At 44.0% G+C, this 18917-nt stretch overlaps 1 long non-coding RNA gene across 1 annotated transcript in view; it reads left to right on the forward strand.

Annotated features, from left to right (window-relative positions):
* Positions 1 to 18917, forward strand: part of LOC138489218 (uncharacterized) — a 118164-nt gene that overhangs the window by 10788 nt on the left and 88459 nt on the right. Inside the window, exon 2 of the long non-coding RNA XR_011274801.1 lies at positions 15604 to 15732. This is a non-coding gene — a long non-coding RNA (uncharacterized lncRNA). The remainder of the gene's footprint in view (positions 1 to 15603; positions 15733 to 18917) is intronic.

Here is an 18917-nt window from a genome sequence, read left to right on the forward strand (position 1 = left end):
CACAATATTCACTCTAATAAAGAGATGTCTGCAAATTGCAGGACACATATACTAGTTTGGACAGCTGGCACACTGTATGTGAGGCTTTGGAAGTTTCTGTCTGTAGTGCTTAGACTTCTCAAAGCACATTGAAAAATTGGTTACTTGCATGTGCACTGTATGCAGAATCTTCTGAAAGCGGTCTGCTCATTGAGGAGGAGGACCTGGGACAGTCATGTGTGCTGGGTCTGGGGGAAAGAGCAGTATTCCGGCAAGACATTTTTTGCCAGTGCTCCATTCCGTCTTGGTCCGTCTCATTTCCTGCACTGTCTGTTTTCTGTTAAAGTCTCCAGACTTTGTGATACATGACTGCCTTCTCCCCATCACTCCTTATTTCAGTTGTATTCAAACTTTTATATACTGGACTCCCTCAACCCCCGGAGTAAATACATTGTCGTTGAGCCCCCCTGCATAAAAATAGTGTTGCCGTGCCCCCCCACAATGCTATGTTCCATTGAAGGTAGTCACCGTACTCCCCTTTTGGAACAACCTCATACCCCCCTACTCCCAGGCCATTCTTTGGGCTTCCTAGTGGGCAGACACCACAGTTTGAAGACCACACACAGTCTTACCTAAACTATTTATCTCCCACTGCACCTACTGAGCTGGCAACCACCCCCACAGGCTGCCAACCCACCTTCTTTTGCTCTGGGGAATATAACGGACATGGCAACTCTGACCTGCTTTTACTTCCCAACCCCCCTTCAAACACTTTCTTCCCTCCCGGCCAGTGGCGACCCCCCAACATTTTCCATAGGGGTGGCCTGATAAGGTCACTGGAAATCTTGGGGTGGCACTGCATTCATTGACTCTAAGAGGCAGGTGGGCCGGTGGGGCTTGGTGGCGCCTTTGCTCCTGGAAATTTCTTGCTTGCTTCAAAATATCCCCATTCCCATCTTTAAAATACCCTTGCTGACTCCAATGATCCTGCCAACTATTGACCCCCCCAACCTGCCAAACAACTCTAAAATATGAGAGTTTGTAGTATTTAACCACATTACTAATTGGATTGAGACTAAGAGATTCTGCAACCCCCTCAAATCTTGCTTCTGCAGCAAGTACTCCACGTAAACAGCACTCGCACAGCTTTCCAACTTCCTCACCACTGCTCTACACTCCACACTCACCTGGATTCTCAACCTCCTTCATTTCTTTCCTCTCGCCTACTCATCGTTACTAACATCAGCATCTGCGACTCGGCCTTTGACTGGATTGCTTCCTACCTATCCACCCAATTCTCCTCCATCTTGTGGGTAACTGGCCGCTCTATTGCCACCCACTTCCAGTGCAGGTTCCCAAAGCATCTGTTATTGGCCTTCTCCACTTCACCCTCTGCAGCTCTGCTAGTGAACTAAACCCTCCCTTGGGATTCTCCTATAACCTATTGCCACTGACAATTGCTTCTTCTTCTCTTTCCCACCTGCCCTATATTGAAATGTTTTTTGCCAACCATCGATACGGGATGGCACTTCCGTGCTTAACGCTCAACTCTTCCAAAATCAAAGTCCCTTATCTCCAGGCTCCCATCACCTGACACCATCTTCTCACTCAGATATCTTTTCCCCTAAGCCCTTCACTCTACACCCTAAGATTTGGCCCATTACATTTGTTTCAATAGCAAACTGAAGCTTCAACAGTTCATTACCTCTAACCATAGGGCTGTCTGTGTAAGCCCAGGCAATATATGAACAATCTGTCTATATCTCACCCATCACTCTTCTAAAACCTTGATTTCCACTTCTTTACTCAGCCTCTACAGCTGTAGTGTCCACCTGGGCCTTCCTCTCTACTCTTGTGTCCCTCAGAATTAAACAGTGAACGCTGCAACTCATTCTACCTGCAAACTCCAATGTTCCTCTGCCCACAAGCTACCTGTGGGTGGGCTCCTCATGCAAAACCTGACCGTCCTCAAACTCCACCTCTTTGTATTAAGATCCATTCATGGGCTTTCAGCCTATATCCCCCCAACGGGAGAACTCTGGATCAATTTACCCCCCACCTCGCACCCTGCAATCCCACTTCGCACTTTGTCAGTTCTCTTTCGCCTCTGCGCCTCGACCTGCTAGCGCTCCTTCACCCTTCTCGCTCACTACCACTGGAGCTCTCTACACTCTGATAGTACAAACAGACCCCCCTGTCCAGGGAAGGGGCACCTGAGACCTATGGTGGCATTATCACACCCTTTAATATAACCTACTGCCTCTATGTGCATGAGTGTAAATACTTGCAGATCATTTATATTGTGCATTGACAGTCTCTTTTGTGCCCAGTGCAGGTTCTCCTTTCTATCATTCCTTCAAACACCTGGATTATATTCTACTCCCACTTAACTTCCTATAATTGCAGAGGATACGGAAAAGGATTTGCGCGTCCCTCTACTGTTCTGCTCATCGTCCGTGTTTATGATTTAATCTCATGCAATTCTGTTTGAGAAAATACAAAAAGTAAATTAATGAATTTCAAGAGGTGTTAAACTGTGAGTTTACTAGGAATTTACAGCCAGGAGCTTGCTGGGAATGTCAAACTTTAAGTTTACTGGGAGCATCAAGTTTACTGGGAATATTAAACTAGGAGTTTACTAGGAAATCAAACTCTCAGATTTACGGTAAAACCATGTTTACTAATCTACTGCATGGTCAAGCTGGCTGGGAATGTCAAACTGGGAGCTTACCTGGAGTATGACATTTGCAGGGAAGGTTACATTGGTTGCTCACTGGGTTACATCTAGGATCATTCTGGCATTATCTTGACAATTTCAAACTAGGATCTTACTGTGAAAGTAAAACTGGAAGCTTATTAGGAATGCCAAGTTTACTGGGAACTGTGAAGAATCTGATGGGACCCTCATCCAAATGGTTCTCTAGGGCCACATATGAGGCCCCCATCTGATGGGGGCCTCATATGTGGCCAGGGAAATGCAGGTTCTCGCTGATGCCGGCCCTAGTGGTGGTGTACTGTGAGAGGATCACGGGGGAGGAGGGATCAGACCAGGACGACTGGAACGAACCCCTTTCTAATTTTTCCAGTAAGCTTTTTGCTAACTTAAAGAAGTAGAAAAACCTAAATTCATTAAAAATGAACTACATGTCCCAGAATCTCACATGGACTGAGACGAAGAAGACGGCTGAAGAGGCATGGTGAAAGGAAGGACATGCAATTAGACCTAACAGTTTTTGCCTGAGTCAGGCAATTAACACCTAGGGCCTGCACCTGAAATCAATTGCCCCACCTAAGAAGCATAAAAGGCTGCAGCAGGAGGGGGTAGTAGAATGCAGCTGAAGCAGGAGCTAGGAGGGGGGTAGTAGTAGCAGAAGAAGAAGAGCATGAGGCTGCCAGTTCATGAGGCTGTAGGTTCACTTAAGGACGCCGGGGCAAGAGGAAAGCAGATTTCACGTACAACTCCTGAGAGAATCCTGTGTTCACAAACACTGCTTTGTCATGGCTGCACTGAGAGAGACATGGCGAGGTCGAAAGTCTTCCTAAGAGCGCCTAGTGACTGTGACTGCAGAGCCATGACCCTGCTGCAACACGAGCCCCGTGTGCAGCAGCAAGCCAAGGGGCAGAGGAGTGCAGGAGGCTCTCCGTGGTTAAGGCCAGACCGAAGACACCTATGATGCCGAGGGGTGTGGGTCCCAAGAGTGCCTAAAGGAGTAGCAGAAGCAAACAAATTGGGGAAGTGGAAGCAGCCCGTAAGTGTAATCTTCCTGGAGCCAGTGAGTGAAGGTCTGTGTGCAGGTTCCCTTTGAATACCTTGCCGGTAAGTGTTACAAGCTCTATAACTCGAGTAAATGTGGGAGCGAGTAGAAGTTGTTCCTCGCTGTGAAGAGTCACGATAACAATGGAAATGTATCAGGCACACTTCTCATGCAAGATGGAGTGCTTGCGTATAACAGAAGCTTTCATTTTCCATTGTTGAACTGTTTAAACGATACCGGAGTGGTTGCGTGTATCCAATTAAGAAGAAGAACTCTGTGTGGATAAAGGGGAATACAATTCTTTATGGGTCTTTAAAGTTAAAGATCCTCATCAAAGTGTGGTTGTGTGTACCTAAATCTGTTTCTATTTTGAAGATTGATCCTTGTAACATCCAGAACAAGTCTTCTTTAACTGTAGAAGTTGCTAAATTGATGAGAAGAACACGCATTGTCCAGATCAGTAGACAAACCCATTCTGTAGTGAAACCAGCCCTGTTAAGATCTATTCAACCGCATTCTGAGGTTGTTAAAGTTGTTGAAAGTCCACTGTCCTCTGATACAAGTGTGACATTGTTATTCAAAGCTGGAAGTGTGGCAATACAGCTTTAGGGTAACTACTGGACCCAATGAAGGTGTGAATGAAGCTGGGGAAGGGAGCTGGATGGTTGTAAAAAGAATAAGTCAACAATCTGTACTGCTAAGACTGTTGAAGTTGAAAGGGGAGCTGTCTGGAAACAGAGGCAGATTATAGCGGTGGCAATACAACAGACAGAAGAGGCAAAGAGGCTGCCCTTTTCTTATAGCCTAGAGAAGAAGAGTGCCTTGGCTGCCTGTGGAGGTGGAAGAGTCTTGTCTTTAAAACACCTTGCAATTCTAAAATATGTTGGAGTAGAACTGCTAAAACTGTGGTTGTGTAAAATACTGTCAGAGCATCTTACCCTAAAGTAGTGGCATACAGTAACAGTAGAAGACGGGCGTTGTTAAAAGGAGAACAACATCCTAAGAAGAAGCATCCCGACAATTATATCAAGGACACTGCAGAGGTCAGAAATACAGATGAAGGCGTTTTAGCAGAAGTTGTTTCTTTTAACTGTGGCAAACCAATCCTGGAAGGTGGATATCCAGGATTACTATTGGTGCGGTTTTCTTGGCTGAAATTGGAAGCAGAACCTTTCAACTGAAAGCTGAAGAACTGTTACCAGTGGATTTTTGTCTGGTGAACTTTTCTTTATTTGGCACTTACAAGAACTGGTTCATGACTTTACTTTTCCTCTGCCCAGGACGGATGAAGGTCATCCAAATCACTGGTTTTTGGTTATTCAGTGATATGTTGTTTCTGTTCTACTTTGAATGTTTTGGTGTTTAGTGAGAGGGCCAGTTTTGTGGATGCTAGGAGTATTTCCCTTAGGCCCTAGACTAGGTAGGGATCTCCCCGTTAGAGTAGGTTTTGTGAGGATTAATTTGCAGTTATCTTTAATAGAAAGTTTAATTTGGATAGAAACACAAGCAGTTGTCCGCCTCGCATTACTGAACCCTCACAGAATGCTCAACTGGGAGTACACTGAACATTTCATACTATATGGCAGATTATGGGGCGCATTGATGGGATGGTTGAAGGGAAGAATAAGCAAGGAAGTGTTCAGGCAAAGAGAAGGACAATGAGAAGAGGCTATTTGATAACTTACCAAGAAGAATGGAGGAAACAAGTCAAGGTAAAAGTAAGGTAAAAGTACTCTGAGATAACCTTCAGTATTGTAGAGCAATCTAAAAGTAATCTGAGGTGATCTAAAATAAATTCCAAGTAAACTGAAGTAATCCAGAGTTATCTAAAGTAATCTAAAACCTTTCTAATGTATCTACTCTAAAATTATTTAAGTAATCCAACAAAATCAACCGCAAACTAAAAGTAATCAAATGCAATTCAAGGTAATCTAAAAGTAATGAAAGGTTATCAAAGTTACTCTGAGGTGATTTAATAAACGTAGAGTATTCTAAAAGTAATCAGAGGCTATCTGAGGTAATGTAATACTTATTAATGTAATCAACGACAAGTTTGATGTAATGCTTGCTAATCTAAAACAGTGGTGTTCAAACTATGAGACCCGTGGGACGTGGATGGGCGGGCTCATCAAAAAGGGAGCAAGGAGACTGCTTTTACTAGGAAATATAAGCAAAAAGGGCACCTGGCGGGAAGCATTGAAAAGCAATCTATTGTAACCAAAAATAAATATGTTATATAAAATAATCTAAGGTACTTTAATAGTAATCAAGATAAAAGTAATCTAAGTGACTCAAAGGTAATCTATGGTAACATACATATAATTTGAGGTAATCCAGGGTAATCTAAACATGAAATAAAAATCTCTAAAAGTGATTTTAGGTAATTTGAGGTAACCTAGGCAAGTTAATCGGAGGGTAAAACAAGGCAATTTAAAAGTAATCCAAGGCATCCCAAAAGTTGTAATGAATGGGATTCTGCTCTGAAGAAGTACACAGATCAGTAGGTGCTAAAATGCCCACTCAGCCCTCACATTGCCACAAACCAAGAGCCACCACAATCATAAAGGTAAAATGGGCCATAGGTGCAACTACCAGGAGGGGGGGGTTTAGGGTGTCCTGACCCCCTCAAAATAAAGAGCATGACCTTTGGTCCCCCCGTAGATATTCCACCCTCCCCATTCCCTGACTATGAGGGATCTATTTAGAATTAACAATTGTTGCTCAAGCAGTACAGGCCAAGCTTTGCAACTGGAAGACAAGGCATCTAAATTGATATATATATATAATGATACATAGACATTTCACTGTTAAGGTGAGTGCTGAAATAAATGAAATGAGGACCAATCCCAAATTTCATTACTTAAGCAATATTCACCCGCCCCACGGTCTGGAATGTGTGGTAACGGCCCGGGGCCAGGGTTAATTAACAAGGGTCCTCGATGCCATTACCACCCATCCAGCCCGTCGAACAGGTGATTATTGCTATAAGCACCCCGGGTTGCCAATCCGGTAACCCGGGATGCTGATAACCCATACAAATGCAGTTGTGCTGCTTCGTATGCAGCAGCAGCCGGGGAGATTCAGGATTGTCATGGAAATGGAAGGCGGGCTCCTCTTGGAGCACCTCTTCCATTTCCAGGGCTTACCAGAAAGTCAAGCTGAAGAAGCGGAGAGGACTGAGGAACATGGCAGAGGATCCCATTTAAGGTAAGTTGTATGGCGTGGAGCGGTGTTGAAGCGCTGGATTTTGGTGCTGGAGGCCGGAGAGGAGGGAAATCAGTAGTGCCTGTGGAGGACGGGTGCGCAGTGCACTCGGGTTGCTCCGAACCCAGGCTTGCATCGGTAGATTCAGCCCAGGTTTGGAACAACCTGATTGGCTCCCGCACAGGGTGCTTATTGCTGAGAAGGGATTCAGTTTAAATCATTATCACAGTCATATTTCTCAAATGTAAAACTCTGTTATTATTATGATCCCAAAGTGCTCTGAGATTTATTCAAAGCAGCGAGCTGCTTCTTGTTGCCCTCTCATTTTCCATTGTTTATTTATTTACAAAATGTGGTCAATTTACTCGTTGGAACATATTTTAAAAGCCTGAGTGCAGTAAAATAAGTGTGAAAACAAGATGTAACAAGCTTACACCAGTCTTTACATGGATTCATGCGGAACCTGCTTGCACATGGTAAAAGTTGATTGATTACAATGGAATCCGTTTTAAATGCTATTGTTTTTACATTTATTTATAAAAATGGAAAGTAAAATGAAATCGTAAAGATGACTTCATCTGTAATTTTTCTTTACTTTTTCACTCCATTTTGTAAAAGTGGAAAATTGTCTTCATGGAACCCACCAGCACTCAAATTCTAGCATTGGGGTTGTTCCCCTGCATAAAATTAACACTTTACACTAAATTAGCTCACTTGTGCGTGAGAACATTATTTAAAGACTGTGATTTATTTACAAACTGAGCTAGAGAGACTTTTTGAAGTATGCAGACTGGATGCCAAAAAAATCCCAGAGATCATGCTGCATGACCCAAAATGTGTATTTTTCAGGGTATAACGATTTATTGTTTGGGTGATGCTCCACTTCTCCCCTTAGCAACACCCATCACTCTTTCAGCATCCACTTTGTAAGAGCCCCCTGCCCTCAATTTTGAATTTACAGGATCTTTTCCTGTGTTACCCTAGAGAACCATTTGGACATTGTATGGCCTTTTACCCAATTTGTCTAAAGTATGATGCTGTAAAAAGCACCAATTGAACATATTTTAAAAATGTTGCCAAGGAGAGAACCCAGAGGAACCTCCCTAAATTACGTAAGGCCATCTCCTACGCTCAGTCATGCACTCTTATTTACGTGAGAGGATACTGCGCCTTCACTATAATATATTCACCTCCCGCCAGTCACATGGAATCATTTATAATGCTAGTGCCCCGCAGGAGCCACCCACTCTCCCAGCACCAAAAGCTACCTCTGCCACTGGCATACACATAATAATGCGGCCTGCTGCGCGCAGTGGCAGGGTGCGTGTTTCGGCACCCAGGTCAAGAGCCTCCACCCCTTTCTTTCTGTGCTTCGTGAAAGATGTAAGGTTTGATTAACAAAATGGTATTGCGTCCTTTCACTGACACCCGTTTTTCCGACTGATGTTTTGCCGGGGGAGTTTTGCCGAAAATTCCCATCAAATTTTTGTTGTGGGTGGGAGGTGGGAAAGGATAAAAAAAGGGTTGGGGGCAGGGAGGTAAATAAAAAAAATTAAGAAAAGGGGGGCTTAAATGATTTGAAAAAATTTAGATGACGTTTTTCTTCAAAACTCTCACTGAAAAACACCTCTCAGAAAAAAGGGGGTCGGCGAACTGACATGGAACCAACAAAATATACTACCATGTTTCTCCTATTGCAGCGTGTGGCAAGCCCTGGGCCAGCACGGCCACCGTGTACATGGCCCAGGATGGCCATGTGCGTCTGTGGCGTGGTGTGCACTGCTTCAAGGAACATAGCTGGCCTCTCAGGACTCCGAGGGAGGTCCACTGACAGACATTAATCTGGCCTGGCGATAACACAGTCACATGGTCGGATTGTTCAAATCCGCACATTTGCTTTGAACGCGCTGCTGCCTACACCATGACTGGTTCAGTTCTTTGTCTCCTAGATACATTTATTGGAAAAATTGGGAAATTGTTTTTGAAATGGGTCAACGAATTTGGTTTATTTTTTTTTTTTTTTTATTTTTATTTTTTTATTATTAATGTGTTACAGTTTATATTTAAACTTTACACATACTGATAAATTATATAAAACAAAGATAAATACAATGTTAAATATAAAACTAAAAAATTTGGTTTATTTCATATCTTAATTGCTTGGCACTTCAATAGTAACTGTAACTGCCAGGCTATTGCGCAGGTCTGTGCGAAAGGCACTTACGGGTTAACAGCTCTTGCTGCACATCACAGCGCGTGTGAGGCCTTTTCCAAGTATGAGTAGAATCAAATGCAGAAAGGAGGGCATAGGCGAGATTTCTTTGAAGACTGGAACCTACTTCGTCTCAATGGAAATGTTGGGGGCGACTTGCAGGGAGGGTCCACCTGGCAGAGCGAACATTTAGAATCTACCATTGATTATATATTTGTCACAGAGCCGCTCTTTAAGCTGTGTGTGCGGTTTACTGTTATTATGGAGGACCTCAGTGACTAAAATATGCTATGCGCAGCCTTGAAAGATTTTTCACAACGGCTCGGGGTAATCGCATTAAATGCAGCAGTCCCCAACGGCGGTAATGGCTTGATTTGGTACTAAACATCTCTGATTGCTTTGACTCTGTGGTCGAAGTGTCTGGAAAGAAGTAGTGGAGTTACGTATACTATCCTGCTGGTCTGCCCGTGCCATGTTCGTTCCAAACCCCCAAACACACCTGCTGTTTAAGGAGATGATCAGTGCAGTGAAGTGCACTGAGGTGCAAGTTGCAGCTTCTTCCTACACGTTTGTATAGGAACAGTAACACTTTCTTTAAAAAAAAAAGTAGAGGAGCTGCGTTCCCAACCGCTCCCGCCCACTTCGACCACTGCAGTTTGACGCCACTCCGTATGGATGGCAATTTGGAAGCTTCTCTTGGGAGAACTTTATTACTTGTAGGTGTTTAGGGCAAGTGAGCATTGAGACGGCAGTTAAAACATATTGTAAATGCACAACATACACGGGCACTGAAACGCGTTGAAACGCGTTCAAATTCGCAAAGCACGACAAGGGCGTACGAACAAGGTGAAGGCCCATTGCTGTCTGCGCAGTCAGCAAGATGGAGATGGCAGGATCAAAGCTCTGGCAACACAATCATAGGTAACCTACTGGAAAATGGGGAATTCGTTAGGACCGTCACCATCTGTTATACTGGAGAATCCCATCTTAAAAGCCGCATGGCTTGATTACTGTGCTAATCTTTATTCCCTTCCACGGGAATACATCATTGACTACATACCGATGGGGTGTGGAAATTGGCTTTCGATATAGAAGACGTTATATATATCCAATTAAAGAGTAGTGTTTCCAGTGTCCCAGGCCCAACTGGCCTTTGCAGTTAGATACTGAAGAGCTGCCCAATTATTTGGGCAAATATTCTGCATATACAATTTTTGCAGATTGTTACCCAAAGGCGCGCACCCAATGCATTGAAGATATCACAGATTGTCCCAATCTTCAAAAAAGGCGGTCGGCTAGGTCTTCTCGGCGCTTATTTTGAGTGAGCAAGACACGTGGTCTATAGACAAAGGTACTCTGAAAAGACAGCAGCCAGGATTCGGAAAGTGAGGTGGGCTACATCTCAATGGCTACGTCACTGATAATATACAACAGGCTTCATGGTGTAAAAACTCCCAGCCGGCGTACATGACTAGCCTTGATCTCATAATGGCCTTTGACAAGGTTTTGTTTATTTTTTTATTGGATATTTGTAAGGTGCCTTTACAACAAATGGTGTCTCAAGGTGCCACAAGACAAAAAAAGAGAGGGGGGGGACAAGGGAGAAAGATAACTATAGCGGTCCTACTAGGCCTTGTGGCATTCGAATCGTGCAAGTGCAGTAACAAGAAGTGCGAAGGGGGGTGGAGGGATGCCGGTCTGTGCGAAATGTGAAGTGTTAGGGTGGGAAGGGTAGTGCAAGGTAAAGAAGAGAGAGTGAAAGAGAGGGGTATAGTGGGGAGGGCCACTGGGGCTAGGTGGGTGCAGGGGGAGGCCAGGAGGGCTAGTGCTAGGGATTGCATTGGGTGAAGGGGGTGAGGGTCCACATGCTAAGTGTGAGGAGCGGAGTGGACTAGGAGGGGGGGCCTGGTGCCATGTAGAGGGAACGAGGCAGCCTGTCACTTCAGCAGATGGGGTGTTAACAGGGGAGGGAGATATGGGGGGAGAGGGAAGGAAGAAGAGAATGGCAGGGTCTTTAGGAGCTTCCGATACTTAACGTGATCCGGCTCAAGCCTGAGATGGGCAGGGAGACCATTCCAGAGGAAGGCTCCTGCGAAGAAGAGAGATCTACCGACACGCTCTCCTGAGAGAAGCATCTGATCTGCAGAGAGTTGGAGCTAGAAGATCGAAGGGCTCTAGCAGGGAGTATTTGAGGAGAGAGAGTTGGATGTAGCGGGGTCCCAGGCCCCAGAATGCCTTGTGAATGATACAGAGGGCTTTGAACTTGATCCTTGCAGCAACCGGGAGCCACAACGAGAGATTTTACGGCTGTAGAGATGCAGTCCCTGGGCTTGAGGTCAACAGTAAGTCTCACAGTCCTATTCTGGATTAGTTGACGGGGACGAAGGGAGTATAACGGAGGATTGAGGAAGACGCAATGGCAATAGTCCAGTCTAGAGAGGACCAGAGCTCTGGAGACATTGAATTTCTGGGGGAAGGTGAGGAAAGGGAGAATGCCTCTGAGGATATGCAGCTGATAGTGGGCCTTCTTGGCAAGGTCTGTGACGTGAGGAGAGAAGGAGAGAGAAGAGTCAAAGATGACACCAAGATATTTTGCTTCACAAGAGAGTGAGGGGAGGGGACCCATAGAGGGGGGCCAGTGGGTAGGAGGGAAGGACGCAGCTGGGGTCCAAATGAGAAGGATCTCAGTCTTACTGGCATTAAGGCAGAGATAATTGGCAACACACCAATCCTGAATAGCAGTCAGACAGTCAGGGATGAGAGAGGAGGAGGTGGAGGAGGTAGAGGGAAGCTTGTAGGAGAGCTGTGCGTCGTCTGCATACCACTGGAAGTGAGGTGAGAAGGAGGAGATCAGGTGGGCCAGAGGGGCAAGGTAGATGTTGTAGAGTGGCGGAGAGGGGATAGAATCTTGAGGGATACTGCAGGTGGAGGGCGTGATAGGGGAGAGAAAAGGGCCCAGTTGAACCTGGGAAGGTTGGTTGGAGAAGAAGGAGGTGAACCAGTCCAGTGCCAGGGCAGTGATGACAAGGGTGTCACAGAGCCGTTTTGTCAGGGTGGCTTGATTGACCATGTCGAAGGCAGAAGAGAGACCCACAAGGATAAAAAACAGAAGGAGAGTTGGAATCATTATTTCAGAGCAAGTCTTCACAGGCTAACGGGTTAACAGACATTTGTTATGGGCAAAGTTACAAAAGTGGGGCCTTCTGCAACCACAGCTGAACAATATCATTTTTCTACGTTAACAATCCGGTTAAACACACAAGGGAGATTTACAGAAGAAATTGAGAGGTCTCCGATAGGGTTGTACATTAGCCCAGACCCTGTTTAATTTGTACCTTGCGGATATGGGTGATCCACTGGAAAGAAAAGCTTTTATTTCTCCAAAAGTGAATGGAGTGAAAATAGTCTAAATTTCTTATGTGGATAACATCATGTAGTTCGACTGCACGCCAGGCGTCTTTCTCCGTCTCCTGAATGCCTTTCAAGAATATGCTTCTATGACCGATCTATGCATAAATAATCAAAAAACTAAAATGATGCACTTCACTCCAGCGAAAAGAAGGGCTAAGTACAGTTGGTGGTTAGAGAGTCAAAAGATAGAAGTAGTGAAGGAGCTTACATATTTGGGCCTTATAATTACACCATACCCTCACAAAAGTATACTTCTCGAGGGACAGGAAAAGAAAGCTCTTCATATGTCTGTTCAACTAAAACATTTTAATAATAGCTTAGGTCGTTTCTCCCTCGTGCTCGCAATTAAAATGTATGAGACGAAGATGATTTCTTCTGCCCTCTATTCGAAGATCTGCGAGTTACTTAATCCCCTTAATCAAAGGTTTTGGTGATACCTGTGTTAGTGATGCCTTAAACCTGTGTAGATCAGCTGTTGATATTACAATCTCCTCTGCCAGGGCCAATTATATTTACAGACCATGGCTGCGAAGAGCTGCATGGTCTAAAGCTGCCACTATTTCATTCTTGTAGATTCCAAGTTTTTATATATTGGATCATTCTAGACTTCTAAAAAAAAGAAGAAATATGTTTCCATGAATCATATGGTCCTAATTATACAGTGTTTGTTAAATTCGTATACATTGTATGGTCTTTTTCTATGTTATGTGCCATTTTTATTGTTCTTATTGTTTTGTCGTGTGTCCTGCTTTAATGACGTTTGTCGAAATAAAGCTTACATTGTTTATTCCTTCCTTAACATATGGTTTGGAATCCCATCCCTTATTAAGACAGTTGGATTTATCTGCGCTTGAAGGGATTGTTTGGAGGAAGTTATTGTCCCTTCCCATGGCTATTCCTATATCAATAATTCGATTTGAACTTGGAATCCCTTCGGGCAAACATGAGATTCTTCTGGAAACGTCTGCAAATATGGAAAAGATTGAACCAGCAGTATACTCCCTTTTTGAGAAATTTCGAGCAGACAACATTGAGAACAGTCTTCCAGAGGCGCTCAAATGTAGGGATCTTCTTATCCTAGAAAGGCTTTCCCTAGATACGTTTCTGAATAACCCAAACTCTTTTAAACAAACTATCTGAAATGTAGAATGGTGCAAAACATGCAAGTCGACACATTGATACAATAGCTTTCAAATTATTAAAGAAACTATTAAAGGACCTGGGGTAGCCCCCCCTGACCCCATATCTTCAAAAATATCCCTCAGCAAACCTCAGAAAGGTTAAGGTTAAATCATTTATATACTGGGGAATATATGTGTAGGTGGGACAGATCGGATCCAACTGTGGGGGTCTGTCAATACTGCCAAACATCTTTGAAAAGTCTCATGTATTTGGTTTTGGAATGTATCCCTTTCTGTAACTTGCATCTGAAATTATTTGAGCATTTTGTGCATGGCCTATCATGTGTGTTTATTGACTCCCTCTGGGAAAGAATCAATCAAGAAACATCATTCGCCTTCACAATAGCTTTGTTGAGATTTATATATCACTTGAATTTGATTAATTTGTTAATATGATATAATGGAACGGTATTAAGTATTACTGTTTGTGAGGTAACACAATGTGTATTTTAAGGTTTGACATAATAGAGGTATTTTAACCTTGTAAATGTAGGAATTGTATCTCTTTGTCTATATTACATGTTTTAACATTTACATTAATATGTAATTGTGTAACCTTTGCTTTTAAACTATAAGCACAATAAATAAACAGATTTCTTGGGCCTCATCTGCTGCTGCTTACTGTTACTGTATTCAACATACAGCATGCTACTCATGTTTCTGAGTTGGGCAGGCTCATGCAGCACTGTCTGCTGGCATGCAGGTTTCAGCTGATGGCCCACTTGTTAAGTGTGCCCATCATTACAGTGCCAGGCTACTAAGCCAGATAGTGAGACACTAGGCTGAGGCTGTCTTGAAATGGGGAAAATCTTCCTCGGGTCCAGCCCTTGAGAGCAAAAATTACCCAATTCAGCCCAAAATATAGGTTCTATTGTGCTGAGCAGTGAACTCATGCTAGTGACAAATGACACCTTCAAAAAGTTTTAGCATTTATTCTAAACAGTGAATTTCAGCAACATCTTGGGATTCAAGTTAGAGAAGATTACAAAACACAAAACTTAGAGAAATACAAAATATAGAGAAACATAGAATTTAGAGAAACATAGAGAAACACAGTCTTACGCCCCTTCAATCAGCACTGGGAGACCCTGGCCCTCATAAGCTAGCTGTAACAAGCCCCGCTCAGAGGACAGCGCTGCAGGGTGCCGACAGAGCAGCAGGTTCCGGACACTCGATTTTGCTCAAACCACGTCCACAGATCGATCTCCCACCTGAGTCATGTGGGCATGCATTTTTATAATCTCGTGCTGTCAGTCCATGACGCACAGTTCCAGAACTTTCCCTGTGCAAAATATAGGCTTGCTCATGGAAAAACCCAACTCTGTGATGCTCCCTGCTCGCTCCTACCCCTCCCTTGGAGCCCTCTCTGCGAAAGCACTGGAATGTCCTTACCAGCAAGTGGGAAAGCCGTACCAGGCCTTCTCAGGGAAACAGGATTTGTTTACGAAGCCATGCAGGGCTACAGTTAGAAAGGCAGAATATTCTAAGAGAAGCCAAGATGAATTAACCCCATTTGAGCAAGATCTAAAAGGCATGCACTCATAGCTTAGTGTTCATAGCGCTTAGGATTGTCTATCTAAGTGCTATATAGGTGCCATAATGTTCCAAACACTCCAATAATGTCTATTAGCTACAGAGCTGGGGCCTTCGCCCTGCCTGTCTATCTACAATGCATAATGTGACCTACCACCCCTACTAGGCCTGCATATTCCTTGTAGCTCACTACTGCGTAATGGAAGTGCTACAACAGATTACTGTCAGCATTTTTGCACATGCTTTGAATAAACTATTGGCTTTCAGCGGCTAATGCTTTCATCTAAAGCCCTGATTGGCAAATTTGCAATTTTGTGTATCACTACAGAGGCACACAAGAGTTGAGTCACCGCAGCTCCAAAACAGCCAAGATCAGTTCCTCCTCGAATTGAAAGAAACCTGCGCCAAATTCCAATCCCTAAAAAGCTCTGCCTGAGCCGAGCATCCCACCCACTTGGTAAGTATTCAGGGAAACAATGGGACACATGGTTTGCAGCATGAGAGCATGTTCTTCTCAGCAATACGAATTTCTTGTTTTTCACTTTTCATGAGTTTCTCCCATGGTCTCCCTACACCCATGTTTCATATACTGCCCACAGCCACATTAAGAGCTGAGCTCAGAAAGCAAGACAGTTATGAGAACGTGCTGCAGTTATTAGGCCCACCCACTAATCTAGGTTATACCGGTTAAGATCATTGAGAGGGATGCTGATGCATCAAAGTGAGGGATCATGGGAAGGTGTGGGCAGAATTAAGAGCAAAATTGGACAGGATGCAGGGGCTGGAGGGAGGTGCCATACTGTTGGGAATACAAGGGTATATATAAGGAAATAGAGCGTGCACCTTGCCTCTGGTTTGAGATCTCTCTAGAAAGGGGACCAAGACTGGATAGGCATGAAAGCAGAAAGCCTCATACAAAAGGAGTTTTTACAGTAATAGGCCAGGTACTGCATTGGCCTGGCATTGAAAATCACTCAAAGGTGTCACGCCCTTTAAAAGAGAGGCCGAAGAACAAATTATGAGGTAAATTCAACAACCTCAAGGCAAGGCCTCCACAAATAAACAATAAACCAAGAAGCACACAACTGGTCGATCCCGTCCTAGAACCTTACAGATGGTGTGGTGTTGAGTTAGGCATCCTGTAAAATTCCAATTAGATCATCCATTCTTAATTAAATGTGCTGTTGATATGGTTGTCAATCCCTTTGCCAATTCCCCAAGCCTTGTATTCCCGGGAACAGCTCTGAATCCATCAAGTCTGAGAGATAGAAGGTTTTGTTTCTCTGTTAAATCCTTTACCCTTTCCAGTCTTATTGTACCTATAGACTATATGAGACTTTGTGAGGCTGCTTTGATCGACTGAGCTCATCCTGCTCTGCAAGTGAACGGCTCTGTGTCCCAGGGATAACCACGTCAGCCCATCCTGTCTTGCAGGGAGAGCTGTTGTATCCCTGTGACAGTGTCTGGAGAATCCCACCTGAGAGATTCGAAGCTCTATACCCATGTGCTAATTCTAGAGGTCTATACTGTTTGACTGCTTCTCTGTCATCAGGTTAAAATAATGTTTTCATGTAGCGCTTCCTGCTTCTGAGACTCTAAGCCCTGCAATAATAGGTGTGTTATGATCCATTTTAATGGTTTGTAATGGTTCTTTCTTTATAGACTTCAGACTGGAGAAGGGCTGGGGTGGCCTTGCTGGGCTTTAGAACCTGTGCCCTCTAGACTAAACATACAAATGGCTGAGATGAGTGCTTAACTCACCAAGCTATCCTATATTCGTAACCACCACAAAACGTCTTTTCTACATGTGGCTGGTTCTATTTTCCCTGAGTTATTCCTTAGACGATCATCCTTCCTAAAGGCAAAGTTCCCAGTGTCTACAGAGGAAGGCCAGACCCAGTATTTCTACAGATCGCATATTCTTTTCCCTTACACAAAACCATCCTTTCTAGTGTCAACAGTTCCCCCATCTGTATGAACCCCTAGAGCCCATCCTTGCTACATTCGAAGGTTTATATCCCTGGTTGACTGATCTGAACCTGTCCTTGCTGCAGGTGGATGTCCTTAGTCAAAAACACAGAAACGTTTGTTCCTCTGAGTGGCAGATGTTACATCCCTGGCTAAGTGAATCCCTGTGTTCATCTCATTGATCGAGTCTTAAGCATGTTTTCTTGTATGTATTACTTGCATTGTACTTGTGTGTCATTAATCCCTGGCACATTTGGCAGAGATAACACTTGAGGCTGACCAGTGCTAACTATATGTAAGCTAGGGTGCTTCGCTGAGGATCATGGCCTATCTTTGACTGCAGCTGGTTTAATAGGGTGTTGTGCGATCTCACATTGATTAATTAAGCAACTCTTATTACTCCTCATATGTTTTGATCACTGACTAATTTCCTAAATTTCCAGAACCTTGCTTCCTTCAGGTGACCAATTTCTCGGTCTCTGGTGAACCCCCACAAACCGCCCCTCCCATAAGTAACTGGATGTTTATTCTGGGGCTACTCCCCAGAAACAATCCTTCCTATAGGTGACTGGCTCACAACCTCTTTGGCAATAATCAGAACCCATTTCTTCAACATAATACCTTTGTGTTGGTTTAGCTCTTACTGGCACACTTTCACATTTTAATGGCAGGCTCCCTACTCATGCTGGTCCCCAGAGCCCATTCATTCTACAGGTAGCAGGTTCTTTTTCTACGGGTGAATCCCCCAACCCCATCCCTCACATAGTTGACCAGTACTTTGTCTGTTAACAAATTCCAGAACCCGTACTTCATGTAAGGGAAATATTGTTTTTGTCACCGAGCAAATTCCCTTAATCCACTTTCCCTTCCGGGAACAGATTCTATATCCTCTATGAATCAACAGAGCCATACAGTATTCTGGTAATAAGACACACTTTGTTCCTGGGACCTTGCAATTTCTCTGAACCCATTATTTCAAAGGGTAAATACTTGTTCCCCACCCTTCCTATGAGTGAGGCAATGCCCAGAATCCAACAGGTACAATTATGTTATGTCCCCGGGAAAATGGGCAGACTGTGTACTTCTTAGAGGTGAAATGCATTGTTATGTCCTGGTGACAATGCCCAGAATCCATCTGCCGCTATGCGTGGAAGGTAGTTTATCCATGAGCAAATCTCCTACAAGCGACTATTTGCTATCCATAGGCACACTGCTAGAGTGCATCAAACTTTGGGGCGACAACCCATTGGCATTGGTGAATCCCCTTAGCTCATGCTTCCCACAAGTAAAAGCTTATCTAAAAAATGCCTCCTTCCTACAGGTCACAGGTCCGTTGTTACTTCTTGCAGGCTTCAACCATATTGCCACTGTACACAGCTCTTTTACTTTGCAACAGAGACTACAGAGTAATTTTGCAAAGTAGTACTGCTAAACTGCTCCAAGGTCCCAATCCACATTTCCTCAGTGGTTGCTCCCCTGGAAGTGGCACAATTACGCGATCTACCTCTTTCACCCTTCGTGGTAGCATGGGCCGAGGGAAGGCTAGGCACATAAGAGGGGATATCCAGTTAATGTTCTATATAAAAATAGATATACTGTAACAAAACACACCATCTGCAAAAATAACTAAACAGGAAAACACTACACAAAATTCACCCCTGAGGAAAGACCAGA

Source organism: Ambystoma mexicanum, chromosome 1p (genome assembly GCF_040938575.1).
Source record: "Ambystoma mexicanum isolate Mex_15411 chromosome 1p, UKY_AmexF1_1, whole genome shotgun sequence".
Classification (NCBI taxonomy): Eukaryota; Metazoa; Chordata; class Amphibia; order Caudata; family Ambystomatidae; genus Ambystoma; species Ambystoma mexicanum.